The sequence below is a fragment of the Lissotriton helveticus genome, chromosome 11 (assembly GCF_964261635.1).
Source record: "Lissotriton helveticus chromosome 11, aLisHel1.1, whole genome shotgun sequence".
In the NCBI taxonomy this organism is placed as follows: domain Eukaryota; kingdom Metazoa; phylum Chordata; class Amphibia; order Caudata; family Salamandridae; genus Lissotriton; species Lissotriton helveticus.
The window spans coordinates 152961334-152973823 of record NC_136072.1 but is presented as its reverse complement, the minus strand read 5'-3'; the positions used below and the strand labels follow the sequence as shown (position 1 = coordinate 152973823).

The window sequence follows — 12490 nt, the reverse complement described above, 5'->3', positions numbered from 1 at the left end:
TGCCATTTGCATTTGGAAATGGACACCAACGCACCTGCAAATGTATACGTTCACCTCCAGTTTACTTTGAGTAGGAAGGCATTCAGGCTCAAGTGTCCTTCATACATGGACTCTTTGTGGTGCTGGGGAATGGTGAGTTGGGCTGTGAAGATGGAAATGTTTAATTGAAATATAACTGGAAAGATGAGATGAGATGTATAGGAAGGATTGGACAACCATGGCTGGGGAGTGAAATAAGAGATTCGCTGAAGGAGGGAGGAAGTAGATAGGGTGACTATCCGGATTCCCCGGATAGTCCCAGTTTTCGGTGGACTGTCCCGGTGTCTCAACACTTTTCTTCATTTTAAATAAATGTCTCTGTTTTTAGGGACAAACGTCAGGTAATTCAGCAAAGCAGAATTGAAAGATATGCTCTCCTTTCACAGGCGCCTCTGAAGACTGACAAAAATTGAATACTTTATCTGTATATGTATATATATATATATATATATATATATATATATATATATAAAATCAAACAAGAAAGAAACGTCCTTGTGAGTACATTAAAGCGGCACTCCACAGAATAGTGAAATTGTTTCTTTTTATTTAATTCTCACTTAGTTTCATCTATGCGTTTTGGCTGTCCCAAACAGCCTTGCTCACGATAAAAACATTTCCCATGTAAACATCTTTTAAATGGCTCTCTCATATTAATAACAGTGACAACGGACTACTAATCTACTAACAGTGAAATGGGCCACATAGACAATTCAATACTTTCCAGCGGCGCCATCTTTGAGTGTGGAGAATTTGCAGTTTATAAGTGCTCACTTCTTAATTTTTCAAGAGTTAATCATCAGAAATGGATACAAAAACAATGTAATAAACAATCATATAAATTCATTGTTCTTATTGAGCTTAACAAATGTACCAAATGCTTTAACATTAAAATGTATAGCAATCCTTTAATTTTAGAACAAATCAAACCATTTAAGATCTACCTCCATAGGCAAGGTGCCTCTATAATTGTTCTGCAGTCACCTTGATGGCGTAAACAAAGAGCTGTAGTGTCTAATTCCCTGACCTGTGCCCATAAAATAAAGTCCTTCTATTATAAGTGTATTTCCACTGTCCTCTGGTACCCTCTGCCAATCTCTGTGGGGGGGCCTAGGCTCAGTCTAGCTAATTCTTGTGCATAGTGGATTCTTCCGTAAAGTGACTTAGTGCTTGCCCTTAAACCATTCTAATCAACAATCAGAGTGCCCCCAAGGAATGCATTTCATTAAGGGAGCACCCTTCTTACAAATATGTATGCAATTCTTCATCTATGTTAAAACCATTCAGGTCCATACTGTCTAGTTCCAGTATATAAAAAGTTTCCAAACTTCTTAGCTCCATCTCTCTGTCTCTCCCTCTTTTATTATTTGGGATTTGTGCAATACAGCTGTATTTTAAACAGACGGGATTGCTTTGGTGAAATTTCTCAAAATGCTTAGCTATTGGATAGCTACGCTCCTTGTTCGATATTGCACGAATATGCTGTAAGATTCCCGTGTGCTGGTAGAGTGGTACTTCCAACATACAATTTTTCACATGGACATTTCAAAATGTATACCACAAAATTAGATTTACAGGTTAAGTTGCCTTTGATTTTTATATTATTTTGAAATGGTGTGGTGATCGATGTCAGGTTTTCACCATTCCTATAGGCTTTGCATTTTAAACACTTACTAAAGCCTCCACAGCTTTCACATGTGTTGAGCCATGTTCTATTTGTACTCCTACAGCAAAAATCACCTTCAACCAGGTGGTCCCTTATGGACTATAATTTCCTATTGGTGATCTGTGGTCTCAGTCACCACTGTACCCTAAACTGGGTCTTGTATAAGATGATGCCAGTATTTATTCAAGATGGCTCTGACTTTCGTGTTTTCTTGGTTTTATGTTGTTATAAACCTGTGCGCAGGGCTCAAGTCGGGGTACCACGCGGGTGGACGGCGTCCCCCCACTTATCTTACCGGGTGGACGCCGTCCCCCCTGCCAAACAGATGGACTTCACTCCCATGACCCTGAGCCCACCCAGACTCCCTGTTCTTCTCTTCAGTCACACCACACGCTGCCTGGGTCTCGTTCCTTGAACTCAAAGGAAAATCAGGCAGCCGTGGATAAAGTGACGCAGATCTTCTTACAGACGCCACCTGGACAAGCCCCGTCTCCTCCCCAGCCTCGAGTTACTAAACAGGTCCAGCGTCCCCTGGATGGGAGCGACTAGCGCAAGGCTAACAGCCAGTTTATCGTCGGCCTAACCACCTCTGGCTCCGCTGCCGGCAATTAAGTGAAGCCGAGGGCTGCGCAGCGCTGCGAGGCCGGCTTCTGGGGGTAGATGACTTATTTATGGGAGGGATAAAAACGTTGCCGCTGCGGCACACGGGCTCTGCTGCGACAGAACACGGCATTCCCGGGGCAGGTTTGTGCAAGAAATGCCACCTGTGCATAAACGTAAAAAGATGTTTTTTAATGGTGCCTTCTGCCAGAGTCTTGCACGTTTGCATTTCTGTGAAGAGGACGTGTTACTCGTACTCTTTTCAGAGGTATTGAATCATGTGGGTCTCGTTTTATTGCCCTAGTGCGCTGGCTTCTCAGATGCAATCGCATCTAAGGGGTGAGCGAGGGGAGGCAATGAGCCCGATGGTGCAAGCCACCTTTCGTGACGTCACTTCCTATCGTGACGTAACTTCCGGTGACAGCGTCCCCCACTTCTTTTTTTAGGACTTGTGCCCTGCCTGTGCGGTCTTTGCTTTCGGGATAATTTCCTTATAGCAGTATTGGAGGATTCAAAAAGGGCACCTTCCCTTTTGAGGGCCCTTACTTTTTTCGATGCCTCAGCTAAAATAGATTGGGAATATCCTCTCTGAATAAATCTATTTTTCATTTCTTCTTCTATCTTGGCGAACTCCTCTACTGTGCTGCATGCTCTTCTTGCCCGATAAAACTCTCCAAAAGGTATACATCTGAAGAGAGGGGCTGGGTGAGAACTTTGAGAATGCAGATTTGTATTACCCGATGTAGGTTTCCTAAAACCCGTGGTCTCTAATATCTCTTCCCATATCCGGACCTGAACATCTGAAATTTCGATTGTGGTAGTGCTCACTTTTCCTGTTAATTTCAAATTCAGATCATTGATATTAATATCATGTATAAACCTTCTTGCCTCTATCTCTGTGCCCTGCCACAGCACAAAGACATTGTCTATATACCTGAGCCACATTATGACCTGAGCAATCCACTGTCCCATGGTTATTATGCCCCCGAGCACCTGCTCCTCCCACCAGCCATATGGAAATTGGCATAGCTGGGGGCGAAGCAGGTGCCCATGGTAGTCCCTTGTTCTTGCTGGAACAGTTTTTATCAAACATAAAGATGTTCCTAGTTAAACACCATTTAATCATTTCCAGCAGCATCTGGTAATGCACTGCAAAGCCTATGGGTCTCATTCTCAAGAAGTGCTGGATGGCCCTAAGTCCATCTTGGTGTCTGATACTCATGTATAAAGTGGATACATTGTGCCATTTTCAACATATTATGTTCCTATTTCACATCATACATCTGCCTAAGAAAATCAGCAGAATCCTTTATGTATGATGGCAGGGTAGTCACAATCGGATTTAGGAAGAAGTCTATATACTTGGAGAGGTAAAGGCTGTCCATGAGTGAAGGAGAAAAGAGAATAGGCGAGGTCAGGTCACAATACTGCAATCCGGCTCTTACCATATCATGGCACTTAAATTTGTAAACCTCGCATTCATTTCATGGGGTATATTGACAATGATAACATGATTTTTGTTAATCAAGTTCATGGTGCACAATTTATCGACCTCAGGGTGATGAAAGCCTGATTGAATCTTTCCAGATTCGAACCTGTGTCTTTGAAGAAGACCACAGTTCCCTGCAGTTGAGTGCATTAATAGTCCACTGAGATACCTGGCTACCTATGTCCCACCCACCCATTTTCTCGTTAGGTAAGTTAAGCAGAACTGATACTTATGTTGTCACTTTTGTCCATAGCGCACTCAGATGTTGAAGTCAATGTGTGATTGGTCCATCCAGTCAAGGTCTTTTACTTTGCATTCTGGGATGTGTAGTCCCGATTTTATTTATGAATAAACACTACCGCTCAACTCATCCTGTTACCAATATATGTTTGCATCGACTGAGTTTGCATGGTGTCCATCCAAGATCAAATACCTGGGTATTTGGTTCTCCTCTACCTTGCGTGACACACTCAAACTGACCTTTACCTCCCTTACTCAAAAAATTCAATCGCTCCTTCAATTATGGTCTCCTCTGTTCCTTTCCTGGTGGGGTCGTTTAGACACCATCAAAATGATGATTTCCCCACATATTTTATACACTGTATCCATGCTCCCTGTGAAAATCCCTAAGTTGTTTTTCAATCGGCTGAACTCCATCTGCTCCAAATTTCTGTGGAATAATAAAAGACCTCGTATTGCCTTACATAAACTTACACGCCCAAAATCTGAAGGTGGGGTCCGCTTTCCTGATTTCCAATCGTACCATTCTGCCTTTTTAATAAAACAAGCCTTCTCATTGGCGTTCGATTTCAATGATACCCCTCTACCCAGATGGATTGCTGTCGAAAGGTCCTTGTTAAAGGATTTTTCTTTCCAACAATCCCTTTTCATGTCAAATTGTTCATTCTTGACTATACACCCTGTACTGAAATACTCACATACTCTAATGCACAATATATTCTCGAAAGACTCGTCCCCCCTACAAACTTTTCTTTCCTCTAGCGTATGGTATAACAAATATCTTAAGTACAAGGGTAAATCTTTCTATTTCAAGTATTGGAAAGAAAAGGATATTATATTTGTGTACCAATTTTTTTCTGAATCATCCATTATTCCATTTGATGTAATGCAAACTATGTTTGATTTACCTGCACATTTTCGCAAAGAATTTGACATTATTACTTCTGCCATTTTCTCTCACCTATCTACCCTTCCTACTTTTGATCTCCTTCCTTCCCTTACTCCTTCCACTCCTTTATATCCTATGTTTACTCAACAAATACCCAAAGCTGCTCTAATTTATAAACTGTTATTAGAGAATGTTGGCCTTAGGCCTAAAACTGTTACTGAAATTGTTTGGGAAACTGATTTATCTTTCTCGTTACCTGTTGATGTTTGGGATCGCTTATGGTCTAAACTGTTTAAGACTTCGATTTCAGCTCGTATTACTCAGTCACTTTTTTTTCTTTACCATAGAGCTCTTATTACCCCCGTAAGCATAACAAAATTCTCCCCTTCCTCCTCACCCCTTTGTTGGTCCTGTTCCTCTCACTCAGGCACTCTCAAACACCTCTTATTTGATTGCCCATCAGTTCTTACTTTTTGGAACGCAGTTTGGAAATATTGTATGCGTATTTTTCATTTCTCTGAACCATTTTCATCGTTGCATATTTTTTTAGGTTCCCTATCAGATGCTTTGGACTTACATTCGTATAACGCTAAATTGTTTGACCTTCTCATTGCAACTGCTTTCAAAGTAATTTTGTCTTGCTGGAAGGATAACTCTAAATTGTCTGTGCATACATGGTGGAACTTTGTATGTGATGAGCACAGAATTGCAATTGCTTCTTCTTCTTCTGTCGCCTTAAAAATCAAATCTGATCTTACCTGGCTTCCTTTCTCTACCTTCTTATCCTCTTATCCCCCTCCCTAACCTTTCCCTCCTTTTTCTCTCTCTGCCTCTTTTTCTCTTTTCTTTTCTTATCTTTCTTTCTCTCTACTATTTTCTTCCATTTCATATTTTATCTGAACCTTTTTTCATCTCCACTTTTCTTTCATGATTATCTCATATTGGTTCTGTTCTATGTCATGCTGTTATATTTTGCTGTACTATTTTTCTTAAACAAAATAAAAACCTTATTAAACTGAAAAAAAACAGTACCCCGAGTCAGAAACCTAATCCTTAGATAAAGCTACGCAAAATTGTCATTACGACTTTCTGCAGTTCTGAATAAGGTAAGAGACGCCGTGTGGTTTAAGATAAAAAAAAAAATACATGTTTTGGAGAATCTTCGTTGGGAGAAACAGTCTAAATTCACCACCTATCATTGAATTCGTCGGGCTGATAGGTAGAAAGTACGGTGTTTTGAGAGTACAAGGACTGTAGGGAATGAGACAGCGGGGACAGAGCCACACAATCTCTATTATATCTGGCGGCCATCTTGGAATAGATATTTTAATATGCAATGCCATAAATAAATGGTGCAGCGGACGACAGCAATTGATATACAACAGAAGTTGAAAACATCGGGATACTAGGATATGGACCGTGTATTTACAAACACGGAATACCGACTTTGCTGACCGATTTCAGGATACCTCGGTAAAACGACGACATCTAATGTCGCTAGTCAAGATACATTTGGATTTTAATCCCATAAGAATATGACTATTACCTGGCACTCCAGGAAGACCTCGCGAAAGTCTACTTTCTATGTTCTTGTCTCCGAGGCCAGTGCTCTCTATTCATGCACTCAGACAGACGGGTGTCCTGATTGGCTGATTGGCTACCATATAGCACTGGGCCCGCCTTTTGACCCCGTAGTGCACTGTTGTTAATATCTCTGGGAGACGTAGTTTTGCTTTTCTTTACGGGTTCCGGCCTAGGGCATCTTGTCTCAACAGAGACACTATCACACCCATAGTTCCTCGCGGCCCGGCGTCGGCCGCTCCTCCGGTCGGAAGGTGACTACGCCGGTCTCGGCTCTCATTCCGGGAAACGCCTTGTCGCCTGTTTTTTCTTTGAACTGTGAACACTTCCTGTAACGAACTTCCGGCGCCAGCGATCAACACCGGAGAGGCCCTACCCCGGGAGAGCGGCCCTCCTAGGCGCTGCAGGTGAGCGGGTGTGAGCGGCGGGGCACAGGTGTCAATAACACGACCCGAATCCGACTCTCCTGGGGGTGTCGGGGGGGTTATGACGTCCCCCCCTGTCGTAGCGACCCTGGAACTGCAGGTGACTGGAGTGAAGCCTGAATCACAACAGTCTTCGGTCTTTGCTTGTAGAGTCCAATCCTAAACCCATACGCATCCCCCAAAGACTCTCGGTCTCCCCGGCGTTGCTGCTTCTTTCACTCTTGGCACAGTCCTGTTTGCCACAGACTGCCATGTTTTTAGCACATCCACCTTGCCCCAAAGCATCGACACAATGCACCCTCCCCACTGCACGCAGCCAGTTATGTAGTATGCAGTAAACTTACACGGCCCCATAAACCCTTAATCCCCCCTATACCACTGACACACATCACTGTCTAAAGTTTCTCCTGTCATAATCAGTTCCGGCATAGCCTTCCTATCTTCTGGCCAAAGTATCTGTGCTGTTCGCGCTACCTCGTAGCAGTTTGCCCTAAACTACTTGTAAAGTACACTCCGCAATACAGAATTAAACCAGATGATTTATAACGAAATGAAAACACCAGCAGTACAACTCCACGATAACGTCCCGTCTCTTAACAATACATGTTACAGATTTAAATGCAAAATGAAACGCAACACTACTGCGTGCCACTGGTCTTGTCCCTACTGCCTCGAAGACGTCACTCTTGGAATAGCTACCCAATCTTCACCCATGCCATCACTACCTACTCTTTTCATTCGCACAGCCTCAGAAACTCCAGTCGAAGTTTCTGTGAGGAGAGAATCAACCTATGTATGTCTCTTATGTTTTCTCCGTCCCTGCGCATTCCACCTTTTAAGATGTACCCAGTTAGTTACGGTTGTGTCATTTCAAATGTATGTGTACAGCGTTCTAGAATACAAAGGAAAGAAACCTAGTTGAGAAGCACTAGTCGTACATTAATTACCTTGTGCCATTGACCTGGGAACGAGAGATATGCATAATATGTGTATGGGGTGGGGGTGAAGCTGAGCAAAACCAGGCAGGGAGTGTGTTTAAGATAATAAGTAGAACATCAACGATATAGATGCAAAGTGCGTTTCCTAAGTACATAATGGAATTTTTCGGAAACCGTTCATTTGTTTTAGTACACTTTAGTAGTGAATGGAAGATTGCACATCCGCCAGAAGGCAAAACCAATAACCATGCCCTCTATGCCGGGCCTTCAAACTTTTTAATGCCCCCCCCTTGAATTTTTTTTCCATCGGACCCTCCCTACAAAAATGATTCTGTTAAACTGACAATGTTTAAATATTTCTAGACTTATTTAAACATTGCAGTTAAGTTTTGTTACTGTATGAAAGAGTATCCACAGTGTAATTATTCTGTATGGGGGGTTTGAAGAATATTTGGAGTCCCTTCCCTTTTGACACCACCTCTCAGCCAGGATATAAATGACAAAACATGTTAGTGATGGCCTATTACAGAGTGGCTTACTGCTCCCCATTTTATTTCCAGTTTGAGACCAAGCGCTGTTATTGGCATAATGTTTCTTTTGGTCAGAGCTTGGTGCCCCCAATTGGGGTAACTTGAGAAGCCCCTAAGGGGCCTGCCCCCAGTTTAAAGACCCCATCTCAGTCATGTTACGGTATATGTATCCTTATGTTATGCTAATGAGATTCATACAGCACACAGCTACTGGAAGAGTGTTTTTGCACTAAATTTAGGACTAACAGCACCAGCAATGATCGTCTTAGGAAGATTGTTGTGCAAGCAATTTATTTTCTTTAAAAAAATGGGGAGATTAATTGTGGTACGTAGCTCCACAGGTAGTTTATTCCATGTGACCTGCCCAAGATAAGAAAAAGATCTGCCATCTGTCCTAAAGTGACACATTTTGGAAACTCTAGCCAAACGGTCAGAGGAGGAACGTAAAGTTCTAAAAGGGACGTAGTCCTGAGTCCTCTCTCAAAGATACCCGCCGCCAGAGCCTTCAAAGCTTTGTGAACAAGGACCATGGATTTAAACAGAATCCTTTTTTGTGGGAAGCCAGTGGAGAGCATTCAAATGAAGACATATGTGTTGTCATGGGGAGATTGAGTAGCATTCAGGCTTTTGAATTCTGCACCACCTTAATTCTACCTAGGAGATACTCGGGGAGACCCAGGTAAAGAGCATTCCCGTAGTCGAGTTTGAAGGTTATTATTGCTTGGATTACCATTCTCTTGGAAGCCTCTGACAGTAGGGTAGGAAGGTTTTCAACATCCGTAGCCACCTGAAGCAAGAACCTGGGTCTGTGGTTGAAAGGAGAGGACACTACCAAACTTAATGCCTAAGTTCTTTACAGAATTCTGTTGATCAGGAAGGTGGCATCCTTTGCCCAAAAGGAACTACATAGATCTGGCGAAGATGGACCAAAGACCACAATATCTGTCTTAAACGTATTACATTTTGATTGGTTAATGGTCAACCAATGAAACACTTAGGCAATTTTTAACAGCCTTTCCAGCAAACTCATCTCTTTTCCCACAGAAGAAAAGAAGCTGGGTGTCATCAGCATAGGAGATTACCTTTACTTCTAGAGACTCGGCTAACTCCGTTAAGGGTGTATGGTAAGAAGGGAAGTGGTGTGGCGCCGCGGCTAGGGCGACTGACCCCGGAATCTGGGGATCACTGTTTGGGCACCGGCGGCAGATTAACTCAGCACCATGTGACTCTGGGCAATAGCTTGCTTAATCTTCCCCACGGCCCCTAGCACCTAGAGACCCTTACGGGTGATTGTGCGCTTTACAAATGTGGATTTATTATTTATTTATTTATTATTTATTAAGCATTGAACAATGTAGGGTTGAATGCTGAGCCCTGCGGCACTCCAGCCATCAATTCAGAAGCTTTAGAAGAAAAAGGAGACCTCAAAACCTCTTGACTTCTTTCATCCAAAAAGGAAGTACGCCACATCAGGGCTGAGTCCTTAATCCCAATTGCTTGGATGTGGTCAAAGAGTCCTTGATGAGGGATAATATTGAAGGCCGCCAACAAGTCCAACTTTACCTCCTATATCTAGGGCGCCCTTTACGTATTCCGCAACTTCTGGTAGAGCTGTCCCGGTCCTGAAGTGAGGTCTCAAGTCTGACTGATTAGGGTGCAGGAGATTGTTCCCCCCCAAAAATTGTGAAATTTGCGAGTTGACATCTTACAAGCCCTTTTGAGAGAGAAGGGAGATGGATCTGTAATTTGGGATCTGCAGTGGCGTTTTTTAGGTCTCATGTGGCAGCGCATGCGCTGCTCGCCTCGCGAGATTTATTGCAGATGAGTACTTTGTGAAAAGGGCTTGAAGCCCACTCCTTATTCCCATTGGCTTGCGTCACCCTTTATGTTAAACGGTGAGCTTCCATTAGAAATAAGGTTTCTAGAGTGCCTCCTTTTCACTTTTTTGCCTGGCCCATCCGGACTGGATTGCCTGCATTACGGCTGTCATGACAAAGTTTCTTATCAGAAGCTTCGTCACGCTGCTTTGCATGCGCCAGTCCGGCTCTCTGATTGGGCTGGACAAAAAAGGAGAGCAGGCGCCGCGTGTTTATTTTTGCATCTCGCTTTCACTTTAAAGTGAAAGCGTGATGCAAAAATAAACAGCGGATGCCTGGCGAGCGCTTGTTTTAGGAATCGTGCCCTGCATAATACTCATCCTTTCAAGAAAGGAAATGTTCAATTGGAAAATGCGTAGATCTTATTGCCATGGTTTTGCAGATTACCTTTAACTGAAAATGCTAAAGTTTTGTTGTTCAGGTACGAATAAACGAAAGTAGGCACACAAAAGTAATTCCTGAACAACAAAACTTTAGCATTTTTTTTAATTGGCTTATTATTGAACACAAGGACGTGAAAACAAAGGAAAATGGCACTAATGGCCAATGAGTTTCTTGTAATCCGATTCTGGAGAATTACTGCCCGGGGTGGCCAGCAATGTTGCTATGCCTGCTTTCGTGGGAGCTCAGAGAGGAGGACAGGTTGTTGTTGGGAGGCCAAAGCTGCGGGCAGGGACACAGCGCTCCGGGCACCTGAAGTGTTAGGGCGACGCACCTTCGTGGATGGGCGCACAGCCTGGGTGCATGTCTGGGTGCAGTAGCGGCCGGCGCGAGCACACCTCGGCTGTCTGCCGGAGCGGTAGAGCACAGTATGGGGATCTGGGCACGAACAGCTCCGGCATGTGCCTCGTGTGACTGGAATTGACATAAGCACTTCTGGGGCACTGGGCTGTTGACTGAAGAGCGTTCCTCCAGAACTTATGACTGCAGAATATAAACTTGCGTACACAATGCAGTAGTGGAAATAGGCGCCAGTTACGGCACTCAGCAGCAGAGGCTTCTTAGCACATTAATTTATATCGCAATCACCGAATCAAGAAATTTTCGAAAAGGGTGTCAAAATGTATGTGTCTGCATTAGTGCAGCAGCTGCCCCCTGATGGTTGCAGTTTTGAACATGGCAGTTAAAGCCTAACTGGTCGCGGTGTGCATTTAAAGAATGTGTAGGGCATCAGCCGTGAGGGAACGGAGTGGGTGTGCATTTTGTTATAAAGTATTGGGAGGTGTGTTTTTTGTGCGGACGCACAAACAGCTGGGACTGAATAACCACAAGCGGCAGCTCTCCTATGATGAGTCAGTGCTTCTTATTCAAGCCATGCTTGAAATCGTGCCGATAAGGCACCTTCTGAAGCACAAGGCCGGACTGTCTGCAATAAGGATCCTGTCACTTTTGTGTCAAGGAGGAGGCTGGTGGGCAGCTCTGGTAGCGGCTGCCCGGCCGCGGAATTGTGGACTGAGCCAGGACAGGCGCTGGCGCACGGTTGCTGGTAAAGTGCAGATGCACATGAGGGAAACCTGCGGTGCAGAGGGCCCTGGGCATCTAGATGCTACCAACCCCCAGGACTTTGTATATATGGAAGGTGGCCTTAACTGCCAAGCAGGTGACGTGGAAGTTAGGAAAAGCACCCCCTATGCATCAGGTGTATATATCCGGAAGGTGGACATAGACTCCTAAGCAGGTAAAGTGCTGCAGTGCAAGAGGTGCCCTAGGCATCAAGGTGCCCTGCTCCCTCAAATACTTTGTATACCTGTTGGGTGCTGTTAGACTAGTGTGTGGGTAAAATGCTGAGGTGCAGGTTGGAACCCTCCATGCAGGAGGCGGCATCAGAAGCCAGGGACCCTGTGATACCCATCCCCAGGTCTTTGCATATCTGGGAGGCGCTCTTTATTAAGTGCTGTCACTGCTGGGAGCAAGGCAGTTATGGGACTGGCGGAAGTCCCAGGGGTCGTTATCCAAATTGTGGCGGATCCATGCGTTAAGCAGGTTTATTGCACTCTTAAAGTGTTATTTGACTTGGTTTTGGAATTGTGGCCTCTCTGGCTGCGGTGTTTATTTCAGGGCAGTTTAAGGCTGCAATAGTGCCCCTGGCAGTGTTTCACTTACATGCTTTTTATTGATATGTTATGTAACACAGGGTTCATGTTTGAAGGCCTAACTAAGATTGTGTTGGCTGTTTTTATGTTTTTTAGAACAGTTATTTTGAAACAGAGTAACAG

General features: G+C 43.9%; 2 protein-coding genes across 3 annotated transcripts in view; one reads left to right on the top strand and one right to left on the bottom strand.

Moving 5' to 3' along the window:
* The window catches only part of SERPINI1 (serpin family I member 1), a 162834-nt gene extending 156309 nt beyond the window's left edge, over positions 1–6525 (bottom strand). The window contains exon 1 of the mRNA XM_078665861.1: positions 6470–6525. The gene's annotated coding sequence lies outside the window, so the exon portion shown is untranslated. The remainder of the gene's footprint in view (positions 1–6469) is intronic.
* A 70-nt stretch (positions 6526–6595) lies between these two features.
* Positions 6596–12490, top strand: part of PDCD10 (programmed cell death 10) — a 186512-nt gene continuing 180617 nt past the window's right edge. The window contains exon 1 of one of the 2 annotated variants that reach the window (XM_078665863.1): positions 6596–6911. The gene's annotated coding sequence lies outside the window, so the exon portion shown is untranslated. Of the gene's footprint in view, positions 7030–12490 lie in introns of both variants that reach the window. The other variant, XM_078665864.1, reaches the window with a different exon arrangement.